The following is a 17,733-nucleotide window of genomic DNA, read 5'->3' as shown; positions in this document are numbered from 1 at the left end:
ACTGAAATATAAATAAAATCTTGCATGTATATAAGCTACGAAAATTACAAGGTTTTAATCCATTTAAAAAGCAGTTTGAAATCTTACCAACTTTATTAAATACTGCATCATAGTATGAAGATAAAGTCATTACTGGATTATTTTTTTCTATATGCCATCTGCGAATATAATTAAAAAATAAATTTAAAAAAATTTTTAAACAACAGTTTAAAATATTATTCAATCAATCAACATGTATAATACTTCTTACTGTTTCCTATCATTCTTTTTGTATAGAGTTTCAAGCCATTTTTTATACACAAAGTTTTTCAAATTTACAAAATTCTCATCAAAATTTGAAGTCATATTTGGAAACTAATAAATAACAAAATTTTAAAGTTAATCTCATACGTCTTATCAATTTGACATAAGGAATAAATATATATATCATTAAAATTAATTGCAATACTTACATCCTTGTAATATCCCATAAATAAGTCTTCGTTTTTAACAAATTCGGGAAAGTCTGTTATTATTATGATTTCTTTAATCTAAAAAAATGAAGAAATTATTATATAATATTTTTCATAAAAAAGCTGTAGTCGTAATACTTTCTTTTCAAAATGATAATGTTTCATTTGAATATTACAGATTAGTGAATAGATTAAAACTAATTCTTCTAGTTACTTTGGAATGTGGTAACTCTACTCCCGAGAGATGTAATAGTGGCTAACAATGGTCGCACTTCCTTATCAATCACTGCTTTCAACGTAGTAACTCACACGTAAAAATACACTTTCTTTTGGCGTAACAGCATATACAGCTCTCCCTTGGTAGTCCGACAGGTATGGGACCAAAAGGGTGTTGAATTACCAAAAGTGTCCGGATTACCGAAAATAATTACATATTTTGCATTGTTTCGCTAGCAATAGCTTACAATATTCCCTACTCCAACTGTTCGAACAGAACTGCTCACGGAAAACACACGAAATGTGTGTCATCGTGTAAGAATTGGATGGGAAGATTCACGTCGCGACATGCTTCTGTGCAAGTAGACACGTAACGGTGACAGGTACCTTGACGGGAGATGCGCCGGACTACTGAGAATGTCGGATTAAAAGACGTCGGACTATCAAGGGAGAGCTGTACTTCATTTTAGAAAAAGAATCAAGTCATTTCTTGGGCAATCCGACGTATGCTACAATGATTCGCAGAACGTATTTTGCTATGTATTGTAATAGATTATACTAAAAACTATAGGCATGTAAACTAAAAATTCCGAATCACTTTCTTTAGTTTTTCTGCGTAAAAAGAAATTGCACGTGCAGAAATATAGATATTCAATAACTTAGAATCTTTAAAATAAAACATTTATATAAATAATGTAATGTACTGGTGGTACATTGCATAAAATTAAACNAATTTTCCAATTGTTTCTCAGTAAATGACTCAAAAATATAGCAAATTAAACTTATTGATAAACTTATATTTTGAAAAAATAATTACTTAAATTTGCTACTTAATTAACATTTTACGTTTTAATATTATATATAAATAAATAGGAAAGTGTGTCTATTTCTATAACTTACTTTTCCGTTAACTTGAATTTTCGTCAAGTCATCCAACCAAGTTTTATTACTCAATGAATTTGACATAAAATCATGAATATGTTCAGTAATTTCCTCAAGAAGATCTGGTTTTTTCTTAGAAATTAGAAATTTAAACTAGATTATTTATGATTACGTATAAATCATACTTTGTTAAATTAAATTAAATTAATTAATAGTTGTAAAAATGCAAGTAATTTAAAATTTTGAGTGGACGTATTAACTAAGTATTTTTTTAAATCAACATTTTAATTCATAAAAGTTTACTTACATTACATTTCACATGTTGATAATATATATAATCTAGGAAATAAGTGTATATTCCGACTATTTCAAATATCATTAGTAAAGGCGATGTTACATTAACCTTATCAAGAATCGACTCAGAGAAAGATTTGCAGAAATAGTTAGCTAAAACACTGTAAAATGTTTTCTAATTACCTCTTAAATTATACTTGCATAAGACGTAAATATAAAATTTTAAAATTAATTTTTATTATATCTGGTTTACCTTTTAAAACTTTTCGTCTTATTCACCTCGAAAAACTCTAATAAATTATTTTTTCTCCATATCATAATTTCTGTCTGAGAAGTTATATTTGATTTTTCAGGTAAGTCGACATCTTCAAAAATGTAATTGAATAAATTCTCCCAATTAATCTAAAAATTCACGCAAGTAATTTAATTATCATTTTGCCAAAACTACTTTAAAAAATTATAAAAATAAAGTAAATACTTCTGGAATAAATTTCTGTAATTCCTCTACAGTCATAAAATCAGGTTCTATGTTGTTTACGTAATTTTCCTCGAGTAGACAAATTTGTTTATTAATATATTGTAAATAGTAAAACAATAATGATGTAGTAATTAATTTAAATACTTACATATGTTAGCGAAGAACTAGCATTTATCCATTTATTAGAATCGAAATAATTTGTTTTAATTTGATTTTCTATTGGTATAATTGGAGCCGAAATCTGCAAATGGGTAAATGTGATTTATTTATTGAAATTACATTACTTATAGTTAATAAAGTTATAATACAAACTTACAGTAATTATATTTCTTTCTGTGTTTCTAACGTCTGGTTCAACCGAAATCAAAGTGTCTTTAGATAATTTAATAAATTTTGCGAAATTTTCTTCTAAATTATAATTATATTCGTCCCAATTTTCATCGAAGTGTGGACATCCTCCCAAGTTTTCATTAAAATAATTCTTTTTCCACTCATCCCCCGTGGTTTCATTATATCCTAAAATTGATAAAATAATCAATATACTATGTATTTAATTAATATAATAAAATTTCATCCGTTTATTGTAATTACGTTGGTAACATTAAGAGAAGTAAACGAATTAAGTCTACTTAACGGGTATTCTGGTTTTATTGTCCTGACACAGTAGCGTATCGACTTCGAAGCAAGGGTCTGCCATGCGGAAAAGTTCACGAGTGTGGGGCCCTGGCTTTGTACAAGTAAACTGAGAAAAAGTACATAAACTCAAAAAAGAAGTTTTACAAAGCCATAAACTTTTATACATATTTTATTTTTCAGTGGAAAGGAAATATTTTCAAATACTTGGAAATGTGTGAATGAGGAAGGTATACTAAATAAAGCTGGAGTTGTGATTCAAAGGAGTATAGACTCAAATTCTGGGGAAGGCCAAAAGATAAAAAGTAGTGAGAAAGGTTAAGTAGACCATCTGTCATGCAAATATTGACCCTTAATTTTCCAACCTTTCTCACTTCTTTATCTTTTATCCTTTCTTTCCTTTCCCTGCTTTTGGGTCTATAATCCTTTGAGTCTTAACTCCAGCTTTAATTAGTACTAGCAGACCCCGCCACGCGTTGTTGTGGCTCAAAATGTATCTATTATAAATGTATAACACTTCCCCGTGTGGGAGGGGGGAATTTTTCGAAAAATGTCTTCTTAGTGTACATTCTCTTGGCGTACCCTATTAAAATGCAATCAAAAACGCAAAAACCCGCATCTAAAATANTTGAGTCGGATTAGTGTAGAATCGATTAATTTTATGGAAGAAAACCTTTCAATCAGCCGTAGTCCGTAAACTTGACACGTGTCGGGCTGTGATTGGAACGACTTGTAAGAAATCGGATTCCTAATAAATTGGAACGTATCTATATCTTATAGGGGGGTCGACTGTAAATGCTTTACTAAACATAATTATCTTAACGGCCGATCTTACTGAAGGTCCATCAGTGGGTGAGTAGCCGAAACCATTAAACACTGGTAATTATCTAATCGCGCATTCATGCTGAAGCGAAGTGTTGAAATTTTCTGGGTTTTCTTCACCTGACTCTGTATGGGCTAGTTTTCCATAGAAAGTTCTTCGAGAGACATGTCCCTTTGGCAGATCTCTGAAGTCTTGATGCCTTCAACCAGTGATTTTCAAACAGTGTGCCACAGAAACAGGGTACACACTAGTGTGCCGCAACGACACTTCAGGAGTGCGGTGAAATAGATAGATGGAAGAAAGCAATGCTTCGGCGATCTGCCAAAGAAGAGTTCTTTTGATAGAATTTTCTAAGGGAAAGTAGCTTCTATTTAAATGCTAGACATATGAAGAAAACCTTGAAAATTCTACTCGATCGATCTATTAGAAAGAACTCCAGTGGCCTGAGTGGATAAAATCACTGAATACTTCAAGTATTCAGTAATTTTATGCACTCTGCCACAAGTAGACCCTAGAAATATAATGCTGAGTAGCGCCGAAACATTTATTGAGTGTATTACTAAATGTACTAAAAGCGTTATAATAACTACATTGTTGAAGAAGTATGAATGCAAAAAAAAATATCAAATTAAGGATGCCACTATTAGAGAAAAGTTGAAAAACACTATCTTAGCTTTTTATTCCAATCTAATCCAATCCTAAACTGCTGTGTGATAAAGAAATTTTTACTTTCCCAGCTCTGTTATACTGAATCAAAAAAATGACCCCCCAATTTTTTATATTTTCGGATTCAGATTCGCTATAAAGTAAATCTACTGTATATAATTTTTATACATTGTTTTTCTCATTACATGTTCGCTGGATAGACTTTTTGTTGATGTAAATTTACTTGAAAACCTTTAACGCAAAATACAGAATTAAAAGTATTTTTTAAAAATATCTGAAAGTGCTGTAATAAATCGTGCATTATCTATGAAAACTTAGGTAATATATATATATATGTATATGTGTATGTATACGATATATATAATAGAAGTACTTATTATTAAATTAATAAACGAACTAATTATTAATATAAGAATCAGTTTTACTAAGATGGTATAGTAAAACGAAATACCATAATTTTCAGTACTGTTGTAAAAAATGAAAAAATTTTTCAGTGGTTCCGTTAAATTTTCAGATTTTCTGGTCTCATTTATGATTTCTGCAATAAATAATATTTAATTTAATTTGATATTTATTTATTATATAATATAAACAGCATTTACTCACCGATTAGTTCACCATAGAAATCTTGTAATTTATCCATTATGTATGATGTATGTGTTAAATTCTTTTTGAAAGAGGCGAATTTTCCGCATGAAAATTCGTAAAAGTTTTCACAAGGATCCACAAATTCGTTTTTTAAATTTTGAGATTCTAATAAAACGAGAGGGGAAAAAACATCCTTTTTATGTCAAAGATCAGTACGGGATCTTGAAATTGGCGATTAACTTTATAACAGTATTAATAAAATATGATATTATTAAATAACACAGTAAAATTATAAGTGTAAATGATTTAAAACATACAAATGTACAATTACGTACAAGTAGATCAAAAGTTTATAATATGCTATTCCATTCATCTCTTCAAGCATAACCTGTGACTCCCGATGCCTAATCCTCGGCGTGTAGAAGTTTTCGATTAATAAAATAGTAGGTAAATTACGATATTTATCGAATTGTTTAAAATACTAAATGATATCTCGTCGTATTCATATTAAAATTCTCATTAGACGCGAGGCTTGTGTCACGAAGCATGTGGTTACTCTTTGTGACACTTGTGTGTCACGCAGAGTGCCCACAAGGATTGAAAAAAATGACTTAGGTAATATCATAGTGAATAAGCTCCGAAAATAATTTCTGTAGATAAATTAATATGAATTAGGAAAAAAATTGATCTAGATTTTGTAAATAGATTACAAGTATTTTAATCTATGGAAAAAAATCACGTACAGAAAAACTTATACAAGAAACTACAAAGATCAACTACTCTTTGCTGGGAATGAAATTTTCATTCTAATTAGGAGTGACAGAATATCGGAANGCGGCCCCCAGGGCCATATTAAAACTATATCAGTGATTTTAAAAACTACATATTTAATTTTCTTCCTGTTGAGACCTAAATATCGATCGAAAAACCAATTGTACTTTAAAATAAAAACGCAAAGCCTTCTCACTGAAATTGTAGTTTTATTTATTGTAGTGTAGGACCTACAAACACTTGTCTTTTTCTTTTACCCGCGACCCTCGTTAAGGCTTTGCGACCCTCCTGCGGGTCGCGACCTACAGGTTGAAAAACACTGATTTAAAGTTTCAATTGAAAAAAGCACATTCCTTTCATCCCTTTTCTGTCATTAAATATGAATCTAATTGATAACTTACCAGTTTGATTTGTTTCCTCAGTCGCAGCAACCATCGGTATTGTGTGGGTTAATATAATTAATACTGAAAATATTATACATATAGTTACACATCTTTTCTTTTTGAAAGCCTTTGAAGAGTTTACAATTTTAACTTCAGACAAACTGTAAGGGCTGTTCATATTCTTTATTTAGTCTTGTTCACAGCGTATAGACAGGCATACGCAAAGTTCTATATATACTGTATATATATATATGTTTGTGTGTGTGTGTGTGTATTTGTCTGTGTATTAAGCTATATATAGCACAAATTTTGTAATGTAAATTTTGAAATGAAGAAAAATACATCCTATTTTTATAATACATTCGTTTACAATTGAAGTTTCAATTCGTTTCATACTCGTTAGCAATACTTGTCTTAAATATCAAATTGTTCAAATGATTTAAATATTATTACTCATAATTACTTTCATGTTATCTAGATTCTCCTTAGCACTGTAATGAATATAAAGAATAGTTTATGTCTTAAGAATTATAAACAATACTGAAACTCTATATAATTAATTATTACTGAAATTACTTCATAATAAGGTATTTAAATAAAATATTTTTGATAAAAGACGAGAGTTCTGTTACTCAGGGGTATNCATCTGTAAAACGTGAACGTCGAACGTCGAGCGCTACATACAAGATAGCGGCGCTCGACGTTTGACGTTCACGTTTTAAAAATGAAAACTTCAGCCTCAACCTCGCTAATATTATTGTACAATATGTAATTAATTGTGTGGATTGTAATTCATATTTGCAGATACAATACTGTATATAATTTTATTTAATTTCTAGAGTTATACTTTTTGTATATCATAATGTTTGAATTTGTATAAATTGAAAGTATATATATAACAAGAGTAGCCAGACCTTGTGACGATAAGAGCCAATAATGTTAATGTTATAATATTAAAGCAATCAAAAGGAACGAAATAAAACACAGAAAACTACTAGAAATGTAGTATATTTTGAGAATTTTATATTTATTTATGCCATCCATCTTCTCTATTTTAGATAATGTCTTCTATTTGTTAAAAGTCATTGTTATAAAACTAGAAATTTTCCTGTCAAGCATGACGGTTTACTTTCTGTGAAAAAATAGAGATAATAATTTTATTATGATAATAAAAAAATAAATAATACAACATGGTATATCTGTGGAGAAAAAAGACAATAAACGAAACCATAGACTTAGATAATACAATTAATTATTACAAAATCTATCTCTTGTTTCCACTTCCCACTCTTACAGTTTGTGAAGCAATTATTACAATGGTAATGACATCTTTTAAAATAAATTCTCAAATAATTTCAACGTTCTTCTATAACTTCAAATAATTAGTTTCATTTGCGGAATTACAAAGCTAAAACCTGTAATGGAAGATAACTAATTTTTATTTAATTTATTGTTAGATATGCGAATTTTGCCCGGTATGGTACAATGTTAGCACATGAAATTACCCATTCTCTGGATACAGAAAGTAAGTTTTAATTTATCCACATTTTTTTATGCCTTTAATTTTTCAATACCTATAAACTAAAATGGTAAATTCACATATTTTATATTATATATTAAAGTTTATAATAATTTAAAAATTGGTCTTTATCAAAACAAATCTTTATGGAAATAGATGTAGACCTGCAATAATTTCATTGTAGGCCTACATCTATTTCCATAAAGATTTGTTTTGATAAAGACCAATTTTTAAATTATTATAAACTTTAATATATAATATAAAATATGTGAATTTACCATTTTAGTTTATAGGTATTGAAAAATTAAAGGCATAAAAAAATGTGGATAAATTAAAACTTACTTTCTGTATCCAGAGAATGGGTAATTTCATGTGCTAACATTGTACCATACCGGGCAAAATTCGCATATCTAACAATAAATTAAATAAAAATTAGTTATCTTCCATTACAGGTTTTAGCTTTGTAATTCCGCAAATGAAACTAATTATTTGAAGTTATAGAAGAACGTTGAAATTATTTGAGAATTTATTTTAAAAGATGTCATTACCATTGTAATAATTGCTTCACAAACTGTAAGAGTGGGAAGTGGAAACAAGAGATAGATTTTGTAATAATTAATTGTATTATCTAAGTCTATGGTTTCGTTTATTGTCTTTTTTCTCCACAGATATACCATGTTGTATTATTTATTTTTTTATTATCATAATAAAATTATTATCTCTATTTTTTCACAGAAAGTAAACCGTCATGCTTGACAGGAAAATTTCTATTTTTAAATGAAAACATGCTCATCAGTGTTAATTTAAAATTTTAATTTATCGTTTTTAATTTCGCATTACATCCTAACTGCAAAAGTCTTTAATTCTATCAAATCCGTGATAAAATAACAGTAGTAATAATTCTCTTGCCTGTCACAATTTGCGAAGGTGGTTTTATAGTTTTAATCAACCACAAAGTAATGTTAAGGAAGTATAAGCTTTCAGTACGGCCATAAAAGCTAAGGATGATCTCTAATCAGCATCTGTTACGTTAGTGACGACTGATATATAGATACCTTGGTTTAATTAAATTAAGTATATTAAGCACATTCATTTCTGTGGAAATAACAAAACTGGTTGTGTCACGTATTCAACATAATTTCGCCTGGGCGAAAAAGAACTTTTTCGGTCATAAATCTCTATGTAATCCACGAACTCAGATTTATGGTCTAGGTAGAGGCTCAGGTTCGAAAAATCTATAAAATCATTGCTCATGAGTATCGAGCGCAACACCTTTTCAACTATGGCAACTTCATCAAAATCATTACTTCACACTTATACAGAATAACACACATCAACACAGTCAAAGCACTTAGCGGCTCTAAGCTATGAGCTTTAAGAATGAAAATTCACACCAATGGATGAAATTCACGTAAGAATTAAACAAATTCATCATTTTTAAGTAGGAATGATGAATTCATCTTGAACTGACATCATGATGTANGAAACAAGAGATAGATTTTGTAATAATTAATTGTATTATCTAAGTCTATGGTTTCGTTTATTGTCTTTTTTCTCCACAGATATACCATGTTGTATTATTACGTGTGGCGTTGCATTCTTTTCAACTCTCGGCGGAACTCTGAAGCAGACACCTTCCCGTGGTGAGTTCTAGGTTGCCATTCGCTTCGAAATAACGAAGGGCAAGCGAAGAGTTGCGTGTTGTCGTTTATTTTCTTATTACATGAAGGGATGAAAATAAGCCAATACACGGAGGAATAAAAGAAGTAAGAAGCAGTTAATCACTTGGTCTTTAACAGATATAAAGCTCTATCGTCCCGAAGTGGTAAAAGTGGAAGAAAAGATGTCTGTGGCATCGCCAGTATCGATTTTTTAACTTGTGTTTTTAATTAGATATTTTTTTCCTGTGTGATTTTAAGGGAAGTTTTATATTTGATGGCCAAGTAGCCTACAGAGAAAAGTCGATTGTCAAACGTTTGTATTCCGGAACATTGAAAGTGAATTGAATAAATAGTGGTTCCTTTTTACACAAACTTTGTCTTCAAGTTTATTTTTAAACATAATTGCCATCTGTCGGAATTCTACAATTAAAAATTAAGTTTTATCTTGCGATAAATCCAATAACAATTAAGAAAATTACACCAGTAATTCCGTTAAGATTTTTTTTAAATCCAGATAAATGAATATCGTCTTTTGGATTACACTGATTATTTACTTATCTAAAGATTCATTCTACGAAAACTTCTTTGTTCTCTAGTGTCCTTTTAATAACAAAAAATATATTTATCCTTTAACTTCACTTATTAAAACAGATATAAGTAGTTATATTCAGAGTTTCTTTTAACATCTCTAAATTGTGATATTTATTCTCGTCGTTTTAACGCAACGTATTAATAAAGACGTTTAAGCTACCATAAAATACATTTGTCAACCGGATTCATAGGTTTATCGTTACCACATTGAAATGCCTCTGAAAACTCTTTCATGTTAGAAACTGTTCCAATGATCCTAAAATTGAGAGGAAAAAAATTCAAATAAATGTTGATATTCTCTATTGAATTTGATTTGTTTTGTAATATACCTGAATATCTGTGGACTGTGTTCACTACGATTCATATCAGATTTTAATTCGCCTCCCGTTTCTGAATCACACCACATCTGTAAAAAATTTCATATAATTTGATACAATTATACATTATTGCAATACATAAATTATATATTATTTGTATAAAAATATTATATATATAATTCTTACAGTTGCGTATGATATGAAGAACATTTGATCCGGAGTATAGATTTCGAAGTCTTCAAGAATATCTTTATGTTCATTGTCATATTTCTTTAAATACGCTTTATATGCCTATGATTAAAAAACACGGTTTTTAATTATAAGCATATAAAGGTTTCTGAACTAATTAATAATTAGTTTAGAGGACTTTTAAAATTATCGAAATTACTTACAAAATATGCATGTCTTAAGCCGCCATTGTCTGCTATGTTTTCATCTATTGTTTTAATACCGTTCACCTGCAATGAAATTATATAACTCAGTAAATATTAATTTTTGTTAAATAACGAATAAATACGAGTATTAAAAAATTAATATAAAATATTCTTGCTGTTAATAAAATGATATTTTATAAAGTCATGCGAAATAAACAACTCACATTATCTCCTTCAATTTCATAAGATCCGTACTGATCAACCAAGCATTGCACTCTTTTATTATATTCCATTAGTGATTCTTCTGACCATGTGACATTAATATTTAAATTTCCAAGTTTGTCTGTACGAATATCTAATTTATGGAAATAAAATTAGTAGTTTTATTAAATTGTTTAATCAAATGTAATCAAAACTTAATGTCGAAAGTTAGAATATTTCTATGCACTTATGCAATTATATGGTGAGTAGGTGAGATCCTCTGGTATCACAGCAACTTTGTTATTTCTCTTTCTTCTAAATTAAAGTTGCATTAGACACTTAGAATGACTATGGGCTACATGTTTCAATTAACAGTAAAATTATCTTCGCGCGATTAAAGTTATCATAGATTTATTCTTATTTTATATTATATATTAAAGTTTATAATAATTTAAAAATTGGTCTTTATCAAAACAAATCTTTATGGAAATAGATGTAGACCTGCAATAATTTCATTGTAGGCCTACATCTATTTCCATAAAGATTTGTTTTGATAAAGACCAATTTTTAAATTATTATAAACTTTAATATATAATATAAAATATGTGAATTTACCATTTTAGTTTATAGGTATTGAAAAATTAAAGGCATAAAAAAATGTGGATAAATTAAAACTTACTTTCTGTATCCAGAGAATGGGTAATTTCATGTGCTAACATTGTACCATACCGGGCAAAATTCGCATATCTAACAATAAATTAAATAAAAATTAGTTATCTTCCATTACAGGTTTTAGCTTTGTAATTCCGCAAATGAAACTAATTATTTGAAGTTATAGAAGAACGTTGAAATTATTTGAGAATTTATTTTAAAAGATGTCATTACCATTGTAATAATTGCTTCACAAACTGTAAGAGTGGGAAGTGGAAACAAGAGATAGATTTTGTAATAATTAATTGTATTATCTAAGTCTATGGTTTCGTTTATTGTCTTTTTTCTCCACAGATATACCATGTTGTATTATTTATTTTTTTATTATCATAATAAAATTATTATCTCTATTTTTTCACAGAAAGTAAACCGTCATGCTTGACAGGAAAATTTCTAGTTTTATAACAATGACTTTTAACAAATAGAAGACATTATCTAAAATAGAGAAGATGGATGGCATAAATAAATATAAAATTCTCAAAATATACTACATTTCTAGTAGTTTTCTGTGTTTTATTTCGTTCCTTTTGATTGCTTTAATATTATAACATTAACATTATTGGCTCTTATCGTCACAAGGTCTGGCTACTCTTGTTATATATATACTTTCAATTTATACAAATTCAAACATTATGATATACAAAAAGTATAACTCTAGAAATTAAATAAAATTATATACAGTATTGTATCTGCAAATATGAATTACAATCCACACAATTAATTACATATTGTACAATAATATTAGCGAGGTTGAGGCTGAAGTTTTCATTTTTAAAACGTGAACGTCAAACGTCGAGCGCCGCTATCTTGTATGTAGCGCTCGACGTTCGACGTTCACGTTTTACAGATGAAAACTTCGGCCGCGACCTCTCTACTTATTTCACAAAAAAGGTGCCATACTCTGCTTCTGATGACATTATTAAAGATGATTGTCCATTTAAAGTAAAGTAAAGCTAAAAATAGTCATTTCTTCCATACTGAATCATCAAAAACTGAGGGAAGCATTCAGGCAAAACATAGTCGTTTATACGTGTAGAGTTTGTAATATCTCGAATGATTATTTCACAATACGTTCGATGAAACGTTCACGTAGACCAGTGATTCTCAAACTTTTTCGATCCACCGCCCCCTTTGTTCCATAAAGTTATACCCAACGCCCCCTAACCCATTTTCTCTTGTGTGAGAAAAGGATTGGAAATATTCTTAGGAAAACTTTTCTATGAATCTCACACTTTGTGCCCTTACTGTACATTGTTCTCATCATCTGGAAACTATTAAACGCAATGTTTCCTCTTATCAGCCCCAATTTTGCCTTTGGTCACCGTTCAGTATCCTGCCTCTATCATAGATCTATTCATCGCGCCAGAAGGGGGCGTTATTGCTTACTTTGAGAAACGCTGAGCTAAAATAAAAGTCAATGTGTTAGAAAAATTCAAGTTGTGACCTTCAATAAAAAATAAAAAATATATAAAATGTCAACATTTTATATATATTCCGTCGAATTTTTATATATAGAATTTGTCTGCCGTCGCCCCTCTATATTTCCTTAACGCCCCCCAATTCTCTTTGAGTCTTCTACTGCCCCCCTGAAAGCCTCCAGTGCCCACAAGGGGGTGTTATCGCCCACTTTGAGAAACGCTGACGTAGACTAACCATTAGTGAACGAAAAGAGTATCTAATTTTATATCACGTTAGAAATAGTTAATTCTGCCTTTTTTTGATAACGTGTTACAACAGCACGTTTTGTTTTTTATGTTAAATTTGTGTTTTCCCACTAGATAAACGCGACTACAATTACTCTAACTCAACCAATAAATATTTTAGTAGATGGTCTACTTCTTTCATCAATTTATAAACTTATCTTTATCTGAAAAAGTTTACTATAATTAAAGTATATATAGTTAAAGATAATATATAACAAATTTATTTAGGTTACTTACATAGGGAAATTAATATTCAATATGGATTTACTTTGAGAAAATTGAGTCATAACTGAAATATAATTAAATTCTTACATGTATATATATAAAAGCTATAGAAATTGCAAGGATTTAATCGATTTAAAAATGAGTTTTAAATCTTACAAACTTTATTAAATCTTGAATGATAGTTTGGAGATAAAATCATTGTTGAATCATCTATGAATCTGCGGATATAAAATTAAAAAAAAAACTTCAAACAAAAGTTTAAAATATTATTTAATCGATTAAAAAGTATAAAATTTCTTACTCTTCTCTAGTATTGTTTTTACCAAAGTTTTCAAATAATTTTACGTTTTTAAATATAATCACATTGATATAATTTTCTTCAAAATTCGAAGTCATATTTGGAAACTAATAAATAATATAAAATTTCAAAGTTAATAAAAATAATACAATTTCTCTCGTATTTCATATATCTCATCAATTTAACAATTTATAGTTCCGTGATTAAAATTCATTGTAGTACGCACATTTTTATAATATTCCATAAATGAGTCATCGTTTTTAACAAATTCGGGAAAGTCTGTTGTTATTATCATTTCTTTAATCTAAAAATATATGAAAATTAAAACATTTAAATCTTGTTAAATATTAAAGAATTTTATTAAATAAATTCAGTAATTTAATTTAATAGAGAGGTTGCGGCCGAAGTTTTCATCTTTAAAACGTGGACGTTCGACGTTCACGTTTGAGAGATGAAAACTTCGGCCGCAACCTCGCTAATGTTTTCATGAAAAGGCATTAGTCGTAGTACTTTGCTTCAAAATTTTACATCGCTGCTTAAATGACTCAAAAATTAAACTTATATTTTGAAAATAATAACTAATTAAATCTGCTACTTAATTAATATTTTGCATTTAAATATTATATATAAATAAACAGGAAAGTATGTCTATTTCTATAACTTACTTTTTCGTTGAATTTAGTTTTCGTGTCATCATCCAACCAAGTTTTATTGCTTAATGAGTTTGACATAAATTCATGAATATGTTCGGTAATTTCCTTAACAAGATCTGGTTTTTCCTAAGAAATTAGAAATTTAAACTACATTATTTATAATTAAGTATGAATCATACATTGTTAAATTAAATTTAATTAATTAATACTTTGTTGTTTTCGAAACCGTGTTCTTTGAATACATTGGACTTCGAACTCGCATTTGAGTTTTAAATAAACACTTGGCATTATTTCCATCATTTTAGTTGATCAACTAAAATGATGGAAACAAAGCCAAGTGTTTATTTATAACTCAAATGCGAGTTCGAAGTCCAATAATTAATACTTGTAAAAATGCACATAATTTAACATTTTGTGTTAAATTATGTGCATTTTTAATATTAAGTAAGTATGCTTTATAAATCAACATTTTCTAATTTAATTCAACGTGGAATCATTTATAATGAATAACATGCTGCTAAATTAGAGATAGTATTTCTCTGTAAAATATGCTAAAATTAATCACTTCTATGTAAACATCTATCCACAGGCAAAAGAGATCTTTTCAACATTCCAGGAATGTATCCATTTATTGCATGTTTATTCCAGTTCCATATTCTCTTTCGTTATGAAAGAGAATTAATTTAAGATAATTTATCATAAAATATAACACTCAAATAATCTCTTACTGTAAAGGCTAAAGACAACATCGCAGAAGTCGATACAATGAAGTGAGCTTTATTTTGTTAGAGAATATGTTCGAAACGTCCACCGTCAGCACTAATACCAAAACGTTTACAGTAGAGCGTAGAGGGTTCAGTAGCTCCCAGGTGTCACCATTTTACAGACTTCTCGTATGCTATTCTTCAATTCGTCAATATCGCCGACACTGTCGGGTGGGCATCATACACAGTTGATCCCATAGGATAAAATCTGGAATGGTTATATCCGGGAAAGGAGTTTGCATTGTTTCGCTTGTTTTATAATAATTTTGAAAGATGCAATCGAAGTTTGGAAAGTTTGTCGGCGACATTTTCCAAACATGGAAATAATTAAATGAAATAGACAGCGGTAGAAGTAGTACCGCACTGATTGGAAGTTGCACTAAAATTAGATAAGAAAAATGCCAAGAGGATCCACTCCTTGGTCATATAAGAAAATAAAGAGACTCCATATAAATTAACTCGCTTACGAATCACCAAATATGGAAGAATAAGAAAACAAACCAAATACAAAAACTCCGCTAAACAAATTTTATTCCTAGTATCTGACTACAGCTCTACACATCCAAACAAGTTTTCGTACACGAGGATCTCCCGTAAAAAGAGAAGCATTTTAATAGATATTAAAAGAAAAGAAATATTTTATATGTAAATTGAATATAGAAAATTAATACTTTTTTTATTTTTAAATGTCTTGTTCAAATCGAAAAAATAATTCATAAAAGTGTACTTACATCATATTTCACATGTTGATAATATATATAATCTAGGAAATAAGTGTATTCTCCGATTATGTCAAGAATATGCAAAGACGATGTTCTATTCATGTCAGCAACGATCGACTCAGAGAAAGATTTGCAGAAATAATCGGCCAAAAAACTGTAAAATGTTTTCTAGTTACCTCTAAAATTATACTTGCATGAGACGTAAATACAGAATCTTAAAATTAATATTTATTATATCTGGTTTACCTTTTAAAACTTTCCGTCTTATTCACCTTGAAAAACTGTAATAATTTATTTTTTCCCCATATCATAATTTCTGTCTGAGATGTTATATCTGATTCTTCAGGTAAGTCGACATCTTCAAAATTGTAATTGAATAAACTCTTCCAATTAATCTAAAAATTTACTCAAGTAATTTAATTATCATTTTGCCAAAAATCCTTTAAAAAAACTATAAAAAGAAAGTAGATACTTCTGGAATAAATTTCTGTAATTCCTCTACAGTCATAAAATCAGGTTCTATGTTGTTTACGTAATTTTCCTCGAGTAAAGAAATTTGTTTATTAATATATAATAAATAGTAAAACAATAATAATGTAGTAATTAATTTAAATTAATGATGCAACGAATATTCGGTTACTATTTGGTATTCGGCTTATGTTTCGCTATTCGGCCGAATACCGAATCCCTAGAAAAGGAGTGAGAAATAATAAAAACACAATAAATTAATCATTTTGGTAACTTTTAATAATGCTTAACATACATTTCAAGTTCGAGAAAGCGCAATTTTTTGCTTATTTATGTAAAAGATCAAAGGAAACGCAATATATATGAAAACTACCTACTTATTGTGTAGTTTAGTCATTTATATACTCGTACATAAAAGAACAAGTCCTGATAAGATAATTAACGCAGAGCGAAAACTACTGGTGCTAGAAACTTAAAAATTTTAGGGTGTGTTCCTTTTGTAAAGTTTAGACGTGCTAAGGAAAGATTTTACGAAATTCAACCCTAAAGGAGTGAAAAAGGGTAAAAAATTTGTATGAAAATTTTTACTGCGTGGGCACATTAGATCGAAACTTAGGTCATAAAATGTGAAAAAATAATAATTAATGATCTGTAAAGCGTTATTATGAAATCATCCCTTATTATAAACTTGAAAATTAAATTAACTTTTTTGTTTCGTTGTATGAAATTATTTATCATAATTGAAGTTCCAAACCGCTTGGTAGCCTGAACGGCCCCAGGCTTTCGCCCATGCACGTAAGTGACTTTCATTACAAGCATTTAGCTTTCCGAAATCTATGAGAGCAATTACTTGGCATTGACGGCTGCGAATTTCGCACCAATAAGCTGCCTCGAATTGTTTGATTATGTTATCAACTCAATTTCATATTTATTTTCACATTTTCACTTCGCAGTCCTTCTCTGTTCTTTTTCCGTTATTTACACGTGTATGTCATTTCATTGTTATCCACATTTGATATCATCATTTATCACATACTGCCATGACGCTCATCTCTGTTTGCTACAACTGTCAAGAATTAACGCAATTGGCGAAGCGTAGTGACACCGGGCCAATAGAGAGTATGGTCCTTGCCATAATGCGGTTTGCGCGCCAATTTTCGTACGTGCGTTAATTAAGCCGAATAGTTTGGCAAAATATTCGGCCATGCTCCTGGCCGAATATTCGGTATTTGGCCTGAGACCGAATATACTATTCGTTGCAACACTAATTTAAATACTTACATATGTTTGCGAAGATCCATTCATACATTCTTTACAATCGAAATAATTTGTTTTAACTT

At 29.2% G+C, this 17,733-nt stretch overlaps 1 long non-coding RNA gene across 1 annotated transcript; it reads right to left on the bottom strand.

Annotated features, from left to right (window-relative positions):
• Positions 1-512: 512 nt before the first annotated feature.
• LOC111634744 lies at positions 513-15,955 on the bottom strand. The gene is made up of 3 exons (XR_002758276.1): positions 15,935-15,955; positions 1,569-1,682; positions 513-530 (listed from the first exon to the last, which is right to left on the bottom strand). It is a non-coding gene; the product is annotated as an uncharacterized LOC111634744 (long non-coding RNA).
• Between the last annotated feature and the right edge of the window lie 1,778 nt (positions 15,956-17,733).

This window comes from Centruroides sculpturatus, unplaced genomic scaffold (assembly GCF_000671375.1).
Source record: "Centruroides sculpturatus isolate CEXI.00-Female unplaced genomic scaffold, Cexi_2.0 scaffold462, whole genome shotgun sequence".
NCBI classification, from domain to species: domain Eukaryota; kingdom Metazoa; phylum Arthropoda; class Arachnida; order Scorpiones; family Buthidae; genus Centruroides; species Centruroides sculpturatus.
The sequence above is the reverse complement of the archived record's forward strand: the minus strand, read 5'-3'. Positions and strand labels throughout refer to the sequence as shown.